A 16,423-nucleotide genomic window follows, 5' to 3' on the forward strand; every position below is an offset into this window, starting at 1 on the left:
GTCAAAAACATCCTATCAGTGGCCTACTGATTTTACTCGATTTCTACAGTTTTTCATATTTGCTAGGAAGGTACAGCGGCTAATCCGTATTTTATATATATGTCCTCTTTATTAGGGGTGCCCTCCGGTGGGACTGGACGGGTAACCTCTAATAAATGGTCCAGGTAGAACCAATTACCAATCAGTGGGGAGAAGATAGGCATGACAGATTACAAAAAGGGGGACAAAGGTCCGCACTACCTATCTTTTCACTGCTTGCAAAGACTGGACAGAATATCTCTATTCCTCGTTATTTGTAAGCAGAGAATACCTCCAAAGAACCAATATCGAACAACCAGTGTTCGGGCAATCAAACAATCAAATGGTGAGAACGAGATAGGCACGACGGGTTACAACGGGGGACAAAAGTCTGCGTTACCTACCCTTCACTACCTGCAAAGGAAGAGAGAATCTTTGTATTCTTCTCCGTTTGCAGACAGAGAATCTCCAAAGGGAACCAATGTATCAAGTAGCGACCAAGGCTAAATGAACCAATCAATGAATAATACTAGTATTTCCAAACAATTACGATACAAACAATCAATCAAATAGTCAATCAGATGAATAAAACCATCCTGCCAATCAGACGTATAAAACGTCCTACTTAACCTTACCCGGACCACGTGGACAGTTCTTCGCCTTCCCCTTCCAGCGCCCGATCATCCTCCTATTCCAGTTTTACCGTAGCACTCCTGTGGGGTCCCAGTCAGGACAGCAGGTCACTCAAGAGAGGTCCGTTCAGAATCGGTGAAGTTCACTCGATCGGCAGCCAGACGAGGGTCCTCTCCAGGCAGGTATACTCCAATCGTTTAGACGTTCACCCCATCATCAGGACCTCTCTTACTGAACCCACATGTCGCTGATGGGCCCGCGTTGGGACACCAATTGAGGAAAAGCAGCCGGTTACTGTCGAATGCCCGGGCTGTCGACGCAAGATGCCTCTAATTTCCATAGCAAGTAGTTACCGAATAAAGAGGCAGGCGCTGGAAGCTGGAACGGACACGCACACAGAATGTCTTCGGGAGGTGCTCTAACTGCATCTCTGAGGCCTGGCCTCTTATACACAGGTTTATAGCTTTATTACATGTGACACATTCTTGTTAAGGCTTTGATGTACGGAAAGACATCCTTGGAATCCCAACTTTGAGCCCGTTCCCACACATATTTATAGTAAGTGATGACTATTCCACAGCAGGATACTCTGTCGATTCCCGGAACGGGTGTATCTGATCGGATCACACGGGGTGGGGGAGGGCCTTTTGATTAGTCGGAGATCCTTTGAATCGGGGCAACTGCTTACAGTAAGGGGGCCAATAAATGGCAGCTGCGGAGCCAGGGGGCGGCCTGGGAGCGGGGCAGGGCAGAGGAAGGGGGTTCATCAAAGGACGGGGAGGTGTTGGCCGGGGGCGAAATGCGCCTCCGGGGTAGGGTCGCGCTGGGAGGGGGTGCATGGTCCATATACGAGAGAGCGGGGGTGGTCAGAGAGTGCGGGGGATGTTCGCAGCGCCAGGGGTACGCGCTGGTGATCGGCGAGGGGCAGAGAGGCTATGGTGCTTTCAAAATGGCTACTGCTTACTAGAGCGTACGGGCCTGAGAGGGGACAAGGTGGCGCCGATTATGTTGACATCACAAACCAGATTTTAACAGTCCTCCCTATTCAACATATCTAGCCAGCTTGTCTAGTTGACATCCACCTTCGTTAAATTCTAAACCCCGACATCGTAAATGCTTTCATGTGTTCTTTCTTCAAAGTACAGAGTCTCAGGACAGACAGAAATGTACATAATTACGTGTAGTTGATGTGATAGGCGAGGAGGTAGCGCATACAAAATTACATCAGCTGCGCCATACGTCAGACTCGGGGATAGGAGGAGGGAAGCTCGCTTGGACACAAACATGATATCATGCCTAGACTTCGTGGGGATCGAACTAGACAGCATATTCATGTGTATGGCTGTTGTTATACAATCATCATTATGCAGAGTTAATGTTTCTTAACCATCAGACATAAAACGGGAGAGAGAGAGAGAGAGACAAACGTGTACGATAATAGGCTACTTGGTGCACACACAACATAGAGCAGCACGGGTCAGTTTTACGTACAAAAACACAAGCTGAGGGAAAACATTAATTCAACGTTCACGTACACTCAAATACCAGATAGGGTGTGACAGTGCATACATCAGGCGCAAAAACCTAGGCCGAAGACACAGAGCTATTTTGGGTAAGGGGTAAGCATGGGCGGAAAATCCGTTTCGCTCGCGGATTTTGCGGATTTTCGGTAAATTCGCAATCCGCGAGATTTGCAAATCTCCCGCAAAATCCGCAAATCCGCGAGCAGCGGATTTTGCTCGCACTGTTCGCACTGTTCGCGTGAGTTCGCGCCCCGCGAATAAGTGCAAAATTGCAGAAATACGATCTTAGCAAAACTGAAACTACTTACCAGGTTCAAAAGTTCAGGCTCATCATTAGTAGCCATTTCCTGTAGTGCTTCCTGAGGGGCCCCTCCAGAGTTCAGTTGCCAGTTGAAACTATTATGTGACCCTGCTCTGAACCTCAGAATAGTTACACATATGCCACAAAGGTCCTGAATTACAGCTAAGGGAGACAAGCAGGAGCCAGGCTGGAAGTTCAAATCCATTAATCAGCCCCTAATTCATTATTGTCAGTTGGGGCAGGGCAGGTGTTGTAACTAATTTTGCAACAATGAAAGCACTTAGCAAGTGCAAAAGATCACTAATCAGGAAGCACTAAGGAAGCAGGTGCCAGCTAAAAAAATATTCTGTGACACATTAATCAGCCCCAAATTAATTCAGGTCACTTGAGGCAGGGAAGGTGTGCTTGCGTTGCCACAATAATGTACACTGACTGGACAACCAGAGGGTGCTGTGATGAAACAGAGGGTGGCATGGGTGGGCCAGAGGGTGGCATGAGTAGTCAGAGAGTGGCAGTGGTGACAGAGAGTGGCAGTGATGAAGAAGAGTGTCCCAAACAGGCTGGACACGTAGAAACAACAAGTTCGCGAAACTTGCGACCCGACAGGTAAGTTCGCAATTTGCGACATTGTACAAAACCCTCGCGAACTGGCAGAAACCCGCGCAAACACAAAAAAAAAAAATCCGCAAATTCGCGAGAATTCGCGGATTTTGCGGATTGCAAGTTCGCAAATCCGCAAAATTCGCGAACGCGAGATTCGCAAAATTCGCCCATGCTTAGTAAGGGGACCTTTCTTCTCCTTTCCTTTTTTCTATGTGTGCTGCGTATTTTCAGTATTCTCCGTAATTCATTTGGGGGGGTCGGACTTTTTACTCCCCTCCCTTTCTGGGCAATTTGTTGGAGGCCTCATTTAAAAAAAAATACTTACTCCTCTTTCTCCGGTCGGACATTAGTCCAGTCGTGCTTATACTCACAGTGGTGCCTTCCGACCTCCGGGCAGGCGGTGATCCAAACTGAGGCGGAGGAGGGGTATCGGTCGGACGTTCAATGGTACAACTCTTATTTTCTAAGTGGATGGAAGAAGAAGTGGTGAATCTAAGACATGCCAATATCCCTAACTTCTGGGCCGAGGGGGGTTTCGGATGAACCCTGACCTGAGGTATTCTTAACTTCTTATTCAGTCAGCACATACATCGACTCGTTGGTGTTTATTATTTTAGTTGTACAGTTGGGATATCGGTTGGAGTCGGGTTCGTCGTACCGAAATGACCCTTCAAGTTTCTGGTGCAAGCCACCCCCCTATTTGCTAGCTTCCGGGAGAGGGAGAGTCGTTCCTTCAAACGAGTAGTTACCATAGTCGGTCTTATTTTCCCATCCCCTTGATCGATAGACCAGTATTTCAGTCATACAAAGACGTTCTCTCCAACGACCCAGGCGTATGCAATACATACACATTCATACCGTACAATCAGGGCACGTACGCACAGTCACATTATACAATTTCTCACGTTCCCAGTGATGGTCTGCACTCCGCGCACTATCTTACAGCGCTTGTCTATGTCTTTCCCTACATGAAGCACGGTGCGGTCCATGCCCACTCCATTCTTCAGTCGGAACTCCGATGCAGCCTACAGAAAAGAAAAGAGGGGGGGGCAGTATTCAAAGCACATCAGCGCGCATAAACACAAAAAAGGTCTACTTACCACATACCAGACTAGCTGCAGGAACGTACAATACAACAGATCTTGGCTATCCCTTTTGCATTATTTTCTGTGTACTGTATCCTTCTTCTTTATTTATACCAAAAATGCTTAATTTTATTTGTCCCTAAATTCGAGTTCCCCCTACATGTATTTGTTCCTCAATTAGTTGTATATTATGGGACAAAATACCATTCCTTATATTCGGCAGATACCTTAAGCTACAGTCAGCCATTTTCTAACAACTCTGGAAAAAGACAGGCATGACGGGTACAAATTTCAATTAATCTAAAATTCAGGCAAAGGGTCTGCATTATCTGTCTTCTACTGTTGGGAAATAACAGCCATTATTCAAAACCATACCAACCCAGACGATTGTTATTACGCTGATTCCATAATTCCTTCGAAAACCCTTTATTGTGAAAATGTCAGTATACAAATACGGGCCTACAACCGTATAGGCCGACCACGGTGCAGACTGGAAGCGCATAAGGTAAGGAAAGATTACACAGTAGTATAAGAATACGTAACGGGCGAGTCATTTAATTGCGATAAGCTAAACGTGATTAGTAGTTGTAGGATCCGTGAAGGTTCATTTTATAATTGAAGGTATAACAGGATCCGATGCAATAGAGATGTCGAGTATCATGAGCAACACTACTTTGAAACTACCATAATACAGTAATCGTTAATGAATAAAAAACCCAACATCAAAAATAGGGTGGCCCGCAGGCCCCGTCAGTGCCCTTCCCCGCCCGGCACGTACACATAGACCGCATGCATGTCCCAAATCATCAAGGCTAAGTAACCGGGACATCATAAGGAGTCGCAAGTCCCGCATATTTCGGCGCCATTTTGGGGGCGAGGCCGGGCGGGTCCAGAGTATAGTCCAAATGCCTCCAATAACCAGCGGTCGGACCAGAACCTTTTTCGGAAGTTCAAAAAGTTCATTGATGCCAACAGAAAGAACATGTAGCATGAACCGTGACTCAAAGGTGACGAAAGCAAAATCTTCCCTACCGGGTCATGCTGAGGCCCCGCTGGAACTTGATCGAGTTGGCAGTCTACAGTGCCTCTTGGTAATTTGGACAAAAGCTGGCATCAGCATGAGGGCACCACCACCTTGCACCACCTTCCGGAGAGCGGGCAGCAGGCGTGTCCGTCTGCCGACGTCCTGAATCAGCCACTCTCACGGCACCAAATGGGGACAAGGCGGCTGCCGTCCGGGGCAAAGATAAGTCAGTGTGGAATGATCGAGCAATAGTGGTGGTTGCCCCCACCGGAAGTCCGCGGGAGTCGAGGGCCGATGACTCCCAAAGCTGAGAGGACGTCTTCAAGGGTGGGGCCCATGCCCGAGCAGGCAAGCTTCCGAGTTCCAGGGTAGCCCAGAGCCATCTTAGTGGACCAGGCCCGAATCCGAAGAGCCGGCCGCCATTTTGAGAGTCCTGTGGCAGCAGCAGCCCTCCACCACGGCCACTGGAGTGGGTCCCCCGGCCAACCACCTGCGGGGGCCCACTTGAGTGGGACGTAAACGGCAATCTTGGTGCAGCCGCCCGGCAGCAGGTGAAACGCTAATGGTTGTCCTGCTGCAGCTGGTCGGTGAGTGAAACGCTAAGGGGCGTCCTACTGCAGCTGGTCGGAGGGTGAAACGCTAAGGGGCGCCCCACTGCAACTGAGGAGCCTCCACCTGGGGAGGCAGGGGAGGCCCGTTCGCGTCGCCTCCCCCCAGGGCGCCCCATGCCGTCTTTCGGCGCAGCATTGTAGGACGGCCGGACCAGTGCAACAACTTGCTGGACACCACCTCGGTGCCGTCCGGATCTCGGCGCGTTGTGTTGCCTCCGGCCTATTCGCACAACGGTCCGCCACTGTTGCCGCCTCACAGGCCGATGCATTTTGTAGGCTTTTTATAGCCCAAAGCTGACTAAAAGACAGCCCAAAGCAGCCCAATATTGCTACTCCGAGGAAGGAGGGACTGTGTCAAGCTGACGGCGAATGCTTTGGGATGGATGTTGCAGCAGGCTCCCATGTAAATAGTTGTTTTAAAAAAAGTGTTTTAACGTGTTTACTTCGTTGGAGTGTTGTATATAACTATGAGTTATTAAAGCGTTTTAATCATACTACTTTGTTGGAGTGTTGTATATATTTGTAATCTGGCAACGAGCTCAAAGATGTTACTGCATAACCAGAAAGAGACATAGCCCAATTGTGCGTCATCTAGCCCAATCTGGCGACGCCGATGGTGGGTATCAGCAGACTTCCATTTGTATAGGGTTTATCGTTTATTGGGCGGGGTGGGTGGTAGGGCAGACATGCTTAGGTAGCTAGAGCGACGGAGCCGAGCAACCTCGTGGTCTTCTCGACCGCGAGTTTGGCTCCTCCCCCTAGTTTCATATTTTTTTTTTTTCGCGAAGGGTTATTTCCTAGTGTTTCTTGTTTAAGCAGGGTCAAAAAAATCCTATCAGTGGCCTACTGATTTTACTCGATTTCTACAGTTTTTATAATTGCTAGGAAGGTACAGCGGCTAATCCGTATTTTATATATATGTCCTCTTTATTAGGGGTGCCCTCCGGTGGGACCGGACGGGTAACCTCTAATAAATGGTCCGGATAGAACCAATTACCAATCAGTGGGGAGAAGATAGGCATGACAGATTACAAAAAGGGGGACAAAGGTCCGCACTACCTATCTTTTCACTGCTTGCTAAGACTAGACAGAATATCTCTATTCCTCGTTATTTGTAAGCAGAGAATACCTCCAAAGAACCAATATCGAACAACTAGTGTTCGGGCAATCAAACAATCAAATGGTGAGAACGAGATAGGCACGACGGGTTACAACGGGGGACAAAAGTCCGCGTTACCTACCCTTCACTACCTGCAAAGGAAGAGAGAATCTTTGTATTCTTCTCCGTTTGCAGACAGAGAATCTCCAAAGAGAACCAATATATCAAGTAGCGACCAAGGCTAAATGAATCAATCAATGAATAATACTAGTATTTCCAAACAATTCCGATACAAACAATCAATCAAATAGTCAATCAGATGCATAAAACCATCCTGCCAATCAGACGTATAAAACGTCCTACTTAACCTTACCCGGACCACGTGGACAGTTCTTCGCCTTCCCCTTCCAGCGCCCGATCGTCCTCTTGTTCCAGTTTTACCATAGCACTCCTGTGGGGTCCCAGTCAGGACAGCAGGTCACTCAAGAGAGGTCCGTTCAGAATCGGTGAAGTACACTAGATCGGCAGCCAGACGAGGGTCCTCTCCAGGCAGGTATACTCCAATCGTTTAGACGTTCACCCCGTCGTCAGGACCTCTCCTACTGAACCCACATGTCGCTGATGGGCCCCGCGTTGGGACACCAATTGAGGAAAAGCAGCCGGTTACTGTCGAATGCACGGGCTGTCGGCGCAAGACGCCTCTAATTTCCATAGCAAGTAGTTACCGAATAAAGAGACAGGCGCTGGAAGCTGGAACGGACACGCACACAGAATGTCTTCGGGAGGTGCTCTAACTGCATCTCTGAGGCCTGGCCTCTTATACACAGGTTTATAGCTTTATTACATGTGACACATTCTTGTTAAGGCTTTGATGTACGGAAATACATCCTTGGAATCCCAACTTTGAGCCCGTTCCCACACATATTTATAGTAAGTGATGACTATTCCACAGCAGGATACTCTGTCGATTCCCGGAACGGGTGTATCTGATCGGATTGCACGGGGTGGGGGAGGGCCTTTTGATTAGTCGGAGATCCTTTGAATCGGGGCAACTGCTAACAGTAAGGGGGCCAATAAATGTAAGCTGCGGAGCCAGGGGGCGGCCTGGGAGCGGGGCAGGGCAGAGGAAGGGGGTTCATCAAAGGACGGGAAGGTGTTGGCCGGGGGTGAAATGCGCCTCCGGGGTAGGGTCGCGCTGGGAGGGGGTGCATGGTCCATATACAAGAGAGCGGGGGTGGTCAGAGAGTGAGGGGGATGTTCGCAGCGCCAGGGGTACGCGCTGGTGATCGGCGAGGGGCAGAGGGGCTATGGTGCTTTCAAAATAGCTACTGCTTACTAGAGCGTACGGGCCTGAGAGGGGAAAAGGTGGCACTGATTATATTGACATCGCAAACCAGATTTTAACACTCTAACTTTGCACATATGTTTTTCCAGGGAGTCAGAAAAAAATAGAATATCATCTTAAAAAAAATGTACACCAGTTACTTTCCCCAACAAGTCAGTCATGGCCCTCTAAAAAACGGAGGTGGGAGAACAAAGACCAAAGCACATCCTATGAAACCAAAACCCCCCAAAGGGGGTTAAAAAAGCGGTAAAATCTTTGTACTCATGAACAGCCTAATTTGGTGGTATGCTGTTTTTAAGTCCAGAGCGGTGAAAAACTTAGCATTAGCTAACAAACGTATCATTTCCATGATGTTGGGAAAGGGACTTTGTCCTAAACAACCTCTTCATTGAGATGCCTAAGATCCAATGGAAGCCTAATGTCTCCTGTGATCTTGGTGGCTACAAAAACGGTTGTAATCCATTGAGACGTTTCTATGACTTCAATTATGCCTTTCGCTTTGAGTTGATTTAACTCTGTTTTTACTTCTTACTGTAAACTGAAAGGGATACTCCTGACTTTACACGTTACTGGTTTGGCTCCTTCTGTCGAACAAACACGATGCGTGTAGCCTTTGACATATACAATTTTTTCAGAGAAAATATCAGGAAGCTCATGCATAAACATATCAGTCATGGAATCCACTTTCCTGCTCCAAACATGCGGATCTGCGTTTAGGTCAAGATAAATCTGGAGGATTTTTTGGTGAGGCCAGCTTAACAAAGTGTCTCTCTTTGCGGGGACATCAATTTTACCAACAGCATGATTGCCCCGCAATTGTATATTTGCCTCAAAATACGTATATACGTATAAATAGGTTTACCCCATAACTATAATGAGTGACATCAGTTTCATACAAAATGACTTTGCCTTCGAAATACTTGGTAAGTCTTCAAGAGACTACTAAAGATAGTCTATTCTGAGGCCATCATCATTGACACATTGATGCCATTATGTTGCACAATATCTGCTGGGTGTTCACAGCATACAATAGAAACATAGTACACATCATAATTTATTTGGAGAATGGCCTTAGCATTTTCAGCAGACACCTCATTGATTTTATCCTTAGACCTGTCCAAAGATTTGAAGCATTTACCATAATGTCCCTTCTTCCCACACAGACTACAAACACTGTGTGGTGAGGATTAGCTGAGTGATTTGGAGAACCACACCGGTAACACAACAATTTACCTTTAGTGTGAGAAGAAAACTGTTTTTGTCTGCTTTAAAGAAAGTAAATTTACAGTAGAAACAGGATATTTGTTCTTCTGCAATTCTCCTATGTATGCCATTGCGTATTCAACCTGCTTTGCTATGATTGACACTTCTGAAAGTTCAGATCACTCTTGGACCATAGTTCCTCTCTTCTCTTATCACTCTTGCAGTCAAGCATAAATAAATCATAAATCCTCTCTTCAATATTGTCCCCAAAACTAGAAATAGAGGCTATTGTGCAGAGAGCTGTAACAAAATCCTCCACAGATTCATCACCACCGTGCTTACGCTAACCATAATAATATCTTTGCAGGATGATAGAAACTTTGGGGAGGACATTATTATTCAGTTTCTTAATTGTGTACTCAAATAATTTAAAGAGGCATCAGCATCAAATCAGGTAATGTTTCTAAAATGTCTCACCAATGAGCACCTAGACAATGTAGCAATAAAGATATTTTTTTCTTGAGACGAATGTGTCTCATTAAACTCTTAAATAGTTTAAAAACATTTTTTTTCCATTTTGCCCATGGGAGAAGTAGGACAACTGGGGGAGATATGTTTTGCATGACTCCACTGACAAAGACGCTACAAATTGAAGAATAGAAGAAAAAAACATTAAAGAAAATGTGAGAAGCCAAGAGAAACAAAAATGAGAGGAGAGATGCCTAAATATACAAGCAGAATAGATGACCCAATGCCTGGTACACCAAACCTCAGTTGCACAGCCCTTGAACAGGTCTGTAGGCACTTATGATTCCATTAACTCTTCTACTGAACATGTTATTGATATTCAGATCTTCTCTTTATTATTCGTGATAGAGTGATTCCAACAAATGACAATACACAATCCACAATTTCTTCCATGATGTAACACACTCAATGCATTTTGAGAACAAAATATGTGATGCTTAAAACTGTGTGTTCATCTTTAAGTGACACTTGTAACATGAGACACATTTCGAGTTTTAACATTTAAACACCTCATGACACTTCATCATCAAACATCCCCATGCCTTACTTTTGTGTTGATAAAACGCACTAAAAAACAACCTTGTACTAACCAGCAAACATAAACAGACTTATGTGTTTAAATCGTGCAGAGACTTCCGGCTCAAACATGAACCCATGTGCAAACTGCAAAGCAACCAAATATAGTGAATAATGCTGCTACCAAGAATGCGCCTGATGCAGAATACAAACTCCATTAGGCGCGATAATGAGTCTAAAGTCCAAACACTGCTGCTTCGCCAAGGTGCCCTCCTTGTAAGACGGAACCAGATCCACCCAAACCTTAAATGCCTATTTGATTAACTAATGTCTAGTGACCTACGAACTAAATAAAACGTTGTTAGGAGTTTGTATTCGACATCAGACGCATCCATCTATGTAGCTTTTTAACAGAGTTGCTCCAAACTTCTGGATCTTCTCTCAGAAGGCCTCCTTGAGGGTTCTAAGTGTCAAGAACACCAATTCTTGAGATGGTCCTTGGGATCTTGGGAATAGTATTACGAAAATACTCCTGGCAATACCTAAAAGTCCACTGGATGCACTCCAGGCTGGGGACTTCTTGGTGGAGACGGCACAGGTGAGCTCTTTTAAACTGTTGCTTTCAGGGAGTCCATTCCTTCTACTTTCTGAAGCAAGGCACAGTCCTTTGGGGTGTACTTCCAAGTGTTCATAAGGTACAGTACTTAAAAGTGCAACCCTTTGGGTACAGGCCAGTCTTCCAGCAGGGCAGACCTTCTTCTAATTAAAGTTTCAGACAGGGGATCGGAGTTACTAGGCAGCTCTTCCATTTTTATCCAGTGGTCCTGGGAGACAAGCAGGGGAGCACGCTGACCAATGAATTTCAGGGTGCCTCCATCAGGTATAACCACTTCCTCCAAAGTGTGGCATATTCTTAACCTAAAAAGCACCTTTCTTAAAAAATCCAAATGGTGAAACCTTCTCCTGGGGGTTAAGCCAACGCACTGGCGTGGTTAAGGTTCCCTAACACTCCCTTTCCAGCCCCCTGCTAATCTAATTACAGGGGCTTCTGCCTGGCTAGGGCTGAACCTGTGCTGCCCTAAACTGTCATTCCCTATCGGATGACCAGTTTTGGTACTCCACCCCCATCCTGCCTTGTGCTCTGCAGCTTTCAGTTCGCCTACCACATGAAATCCTTTACCTCTCATCAGGCCTCATTAGGAGAGGTTGGCTCAGATTGACAGAGGATGACCAATCAGAGCAGGGCTGCTGGAAGGGTAACTTTTGGCTTACAGACAAGAAAGTTGTATAATCTATTTTCTGTGATAGTTAAAATAAATCTACCAAGGCAAGTTGTTGGAATTATCCTATCGTTTTGATACTTTGAAGTGCATTTGTAGCTCCTTTCTTTAATAGTTACACTTCTATAAAGTATTCTCATGTGGAGCCATTGTGCTACAATGGGGAAACAAGAAATCAGCACTATTTCCCTCACCACGGAATACAAAACATATTTTATAAAGGCTCTGCTTAGAGTTACAAGGCCCCCTACTCACAGGACACCTGGGGCGACATTAGGGATGACATATATGTAAAAATAAGGTAGTTTGAGATGTAAGAAATACTTTTAATTTCAATGTCGTATTTGCATGTAATTAAAGTTTGAAAGCAGCCTGCAAGGCAGGGTTTCTTTTAAGATCACAGCAGCCATCACATACTTAAGTACATTTATTCTACTGGGCCTCTAAATCTATATGCCCTACAGTATACTAGAGACTTACAGTATTTTCAATTATACCCAATGATTATGTATTCTTAATCAGAGCACAGGCCCTGGGTCCGGTTAGCAGAGCCAAGGGCGCATTCAGAGTTAAAAACCAAGAACCTGGTAGTGAAAATAGGGGCAAAACATAGGGGGACACTATAAACAGGCCATGGATTCCTATAATAACAATATCACAAAACCCTTGATAAATTTAGGTTACAATATCCAAAAATAGAAGTTGGTTTTAAACTCAAGGAGCAATCAGGGCTGTGCCAGTGATGTGGTGAATAATCATCTTGCTGCACACTTTATTCACATAATGCTGTAGCAAGCTGTTCATACGACACTCAATCAATCCACTCTATGGCATACCTCCTTTGGAGTGCTGTAAAAACCCTACGATGAATGAGGACACGAACACCTAGAGTCAGCATTACAGACCACAGTAGACCAATGCTCATGATTGACATAAGTAGTGAATTTCTTACACTTTCACCATCACAAAATTGTAGAAATGAGATACACAGTGTGGACCCCATCCCTATACCCAGGTGTCTCATAGGAGTCAATGTATATTCTAGCAAAGAGCGTTTGACAGCAGCTCTAACACACATGGATAGGTAGAGTGTATTTACGATAAAAGTATGACAGATCCACTCTCCATAATGACACAGGCTGCAATTTCGAATCAAAGCCTGCATGTTCAGAAAACGCAGACCAACAACGTGCAGCTGTACTTTAGAGGATTCTTCCCAAAGTGCTAAGCAGTATTAAGAGAATTACTTATATAAAGCAAATGTCTCCTGAGACATTTTGTCCTCTGTTTTTCAGACACTTTTTCTAAGTATGTCAGAGACATTATAAAGTTTTATAAATTTGACCTGATGTGTGAACAAGCATTGCAGTCACAAAGTTTGAAATCCACAAAATGTTCCATAGGTGGGTTATGAGTCACAAATGTCATCATGACTCACAATTTACTCATTCACTATGGGCCTATTTCACAAAAGTATTTTTGAGTATGGGAAGTAGTATTATTGAAGTAATCTTTAATATGTTTTTTAGATCATTGTGAATTGGTCCCAACATGTCCAACCACCGATTAGCAAAAGGGCAAAGTGAAAACTTTCTAATGTTACTAATTGTATAACATTCGTCACATTTCACCCACTTCCTGGGATGCTGCCTTTTTTGAAGAATTTGATACTGTTGATCCACCTTCACAAATCTGTGTAATGGCTGTTAATGGGTAAGTAAAGAATTGCTGTACAGGTGATAGATCATATGTGTGGGTTTTTGTGTGGCTGTATGTATATAGGTAAAATGTGCAGCCCACACTGACAACACTGTGTGCATTTGTGGGAGTTCATGCCAAGAGACATCGGTCCTTATTATGAGTACTGCGGTCCTAGGACTGCCATACTTGCAGTGGCGGTCCGACCACCGCCACTGCTGTGGGTCTGCCTGCCATATTTTGAGTGTGACGGTTGGACCACCACAGGACTGCCGCCTCCACAAGTATCCAGGATCCCGTGGCGATGGAGCAGCAGTACGGGGCAGGAATATGCTGGCGGTGCCTCTGTGGCTCTGCAGAGCATATTCCGAGTTCTATTTCCATTGCCCACTTCATGAGGGGCTCGGGGGGCAGAGTTGAAACTAAGGGGATCCTAAAAGTGCCTCCTGCTGCTTCTGAGCCTGGTGGTTCATGCAGGGGGGCGCATGTGGTGCACCCAGGAAATTGCACCCCTGTTCCTGCATGGTGTGGCATGCATGACATGATGCATGCCACACCATGCAGGAACGTACTGCAGATGCTGTCCCGGTGGTAGTTTGCTGTTCAGTCTCTTCTATGAGCCTAACACAGCCACCGCCATGAGACCTCTGCAGCAGTAATGCCTGCCTGCTCTGAATTAAAGTCATAATCCAGAGGGCAGGTGCACCATGGGTTTGGCGGTCCTCCTGCCAGCGCAGTGGTGCTGGTGGTGCTGCAGGAGGACCGCCAAACTTGTAATAAGGCCTGATCATTCACCCTGCCTTCCTGAAGTATTAATGACAGCTCAAGAGACCCTTCTTTTACTAAAAGCATTGGTGGACATATAAAGTGATTTTAATTTACATTCTTGAATTATTTTTAGTAAGTGCAGCCTTTCATTCTTTGCTTCGTTCAGAAATGTGCTTTTGAAAGAGTTTGTGGTGTGTGTCTAAAGCTGCGTCAAGCTGTAGTGTGCACTTTCTACTGGTTTATGGCTGAACATGGGCATACCTGCAAGACAACAGAACAGAGTTCTCTTGTAACTCCCATATCACATCCAGCCCCCTATCTCCTCTTTAGCTGCAGCCCAAATTAGTAATACATTGGTGAAGCAATGGGATGCTCTGGATACATGGTCATTGCCAGTACACACTGCATCATCATCTGCTCAAGCTTCATCTTTTCACCAGCAGGGAAGACATTCATTTGAAATATTCACCTGCTCGTAGCATATCGCTATAACTAAGGCAGGACAGGAGGAGATGCCCAGACAAATTCCATCTTTCAGTGTGCTGCACCATCTTGGTAAGCCCAGTCTGTCCTTGAGCTAGATCAATTTGATTTTTTCATTTTGTTGTAGAATTTGCACTGATCACCGGGTTCCATTTCAGTATACATGTGCTACTTTGAGGGTCCCAATGCAAAGTGTCCTGGGATCCCAACTCTATTTAAAAATAGTGAGATGGTTTTATAGCAAGAGAAGTTGGAGCCCCAGAAAAATCGCATCAGGTGGACTTTCGGTTGTGCATCTTCATCAGTTTTGTTTTCAGAGCCTTAATGATTTGGGTGGCAATGGAACATCCTCCAATTTGTGGTGAAAGTGTTAAATCCGGAACAGAATATGATACTGAAATGTTATCATTGAAAAATCCTTAGTATTATGTATGAGAGTAGGTCACATCTCAAGTAGCCACAGCCCCCTCCAAATGACTTCTTCTGCCTTTTGCAGTGCTTTCCTTGAATTGTTTGTGGCCAACGTGGGTGTACTTGGGCAGATATTCATATTAATACTGGAGGAAGAATGAGATAGGAACTGGAGCAAGCATATATTCTAAATACCTAAAGAGTCAATGCAGTAATGTATGAGCAGGTCAAACAATCAATCAATCAATCAATCAAGGCATTTATATAGCGCACTACTCACCCGGAGGGTCTCAAGGCGCTTGGGGAGGGGGGGTCCGCTACTGCTCAAACAGCCCGGTCTTGAGCTCCTTCCTGAAGGCGAGGTGGTCCTGGGTCAGGCGGAGGTGGGTCGGGAGTGAGTTCCAAGTCTTAGCGGCCAGGTAGGAGAAGGACCTTCCTCCTGTGGTGGTTCTTCGGATGCGGGGGACGGCGGCGAGGGCGTGACCGGTCGATCGGAGCTGGCGTGTGGGAGCGTAGAAGTTGAGGCGGCTGTTGAGGTATCTTAGGCTTTGGTTGTGTAAGGCTTTGTGTGCGTGGGTGAGGAGACGGAAGGTGATTCTCTTGTTGACCGGAAGCCAGTGCAGGTCTCCTAGGTGGCCGGAGATGTGGCTGTGTCGAGGGATGTCGAGGATGAGTCTTGCTGAGGCGTTCTGGATCCGCTGGAGTCTATTCTGGAGTTTGGCGGTGGTTCCGGCGTAGAGGGAGTTGCCGTAGTCCAGTCGGCTGGTGACGAGGGCCTGGGTGACCGTCTTCCTGGTCTCGGTGGGGATCCACCGGAAGATCTTACGAAGCATGCGCAGGATGTTGAAGCACGACGAGGAGACGGCGATGACTTGTCTGGTCATGGAGAGAGAGGAATCCAGGATGAAACCCAGGTTGCGTGCATGGTCTGTTGGTGTGGGTGCTCTGCCCAGGGCGGGGGGCCACCAGGAGTCGTCCCAGGTGGAGGGTGAAGATCCCAGGATGAGGACTTCCGTCTTGTCTGAGTTCAGTTTCAGGTGGCTGTTCATCATCCACTTGGCTACGTCTGTCATCCCTTCGTGTAGGTTGGCTCTGGCGGTGGCGGGGTCGTTGGTGAGGGAGAGGATCAGCTGGGTGTCGTCGGCGTAGGAGATGATGTTGAGGTTGTGTTGGCGTGCGATGGCTGCGAGGGGGCTCAGGAGGAGTCTAGCAGGGGATGGATTACACACAGTGCCCTGAGGGTGCAACAGGTGAGGTTTTATTTCTGTGCTAGGCGAGCTGCCTGAAGCAAGGC

This window comes from Lissotriton vulgaris, chromosome 2_2 (assembly GCF_964263255.1).
Source record: "Lissotriton vulgaris chromosome 2_2, aLisVul1.2, whole genome shotgun sequence".
Taxonomy (NCBI): Eukaryota; Metazoa; Chordata; class Amphibia; order Caudata; family Salamandridae; genus Lissotriton; species Lissotriton vulgaris.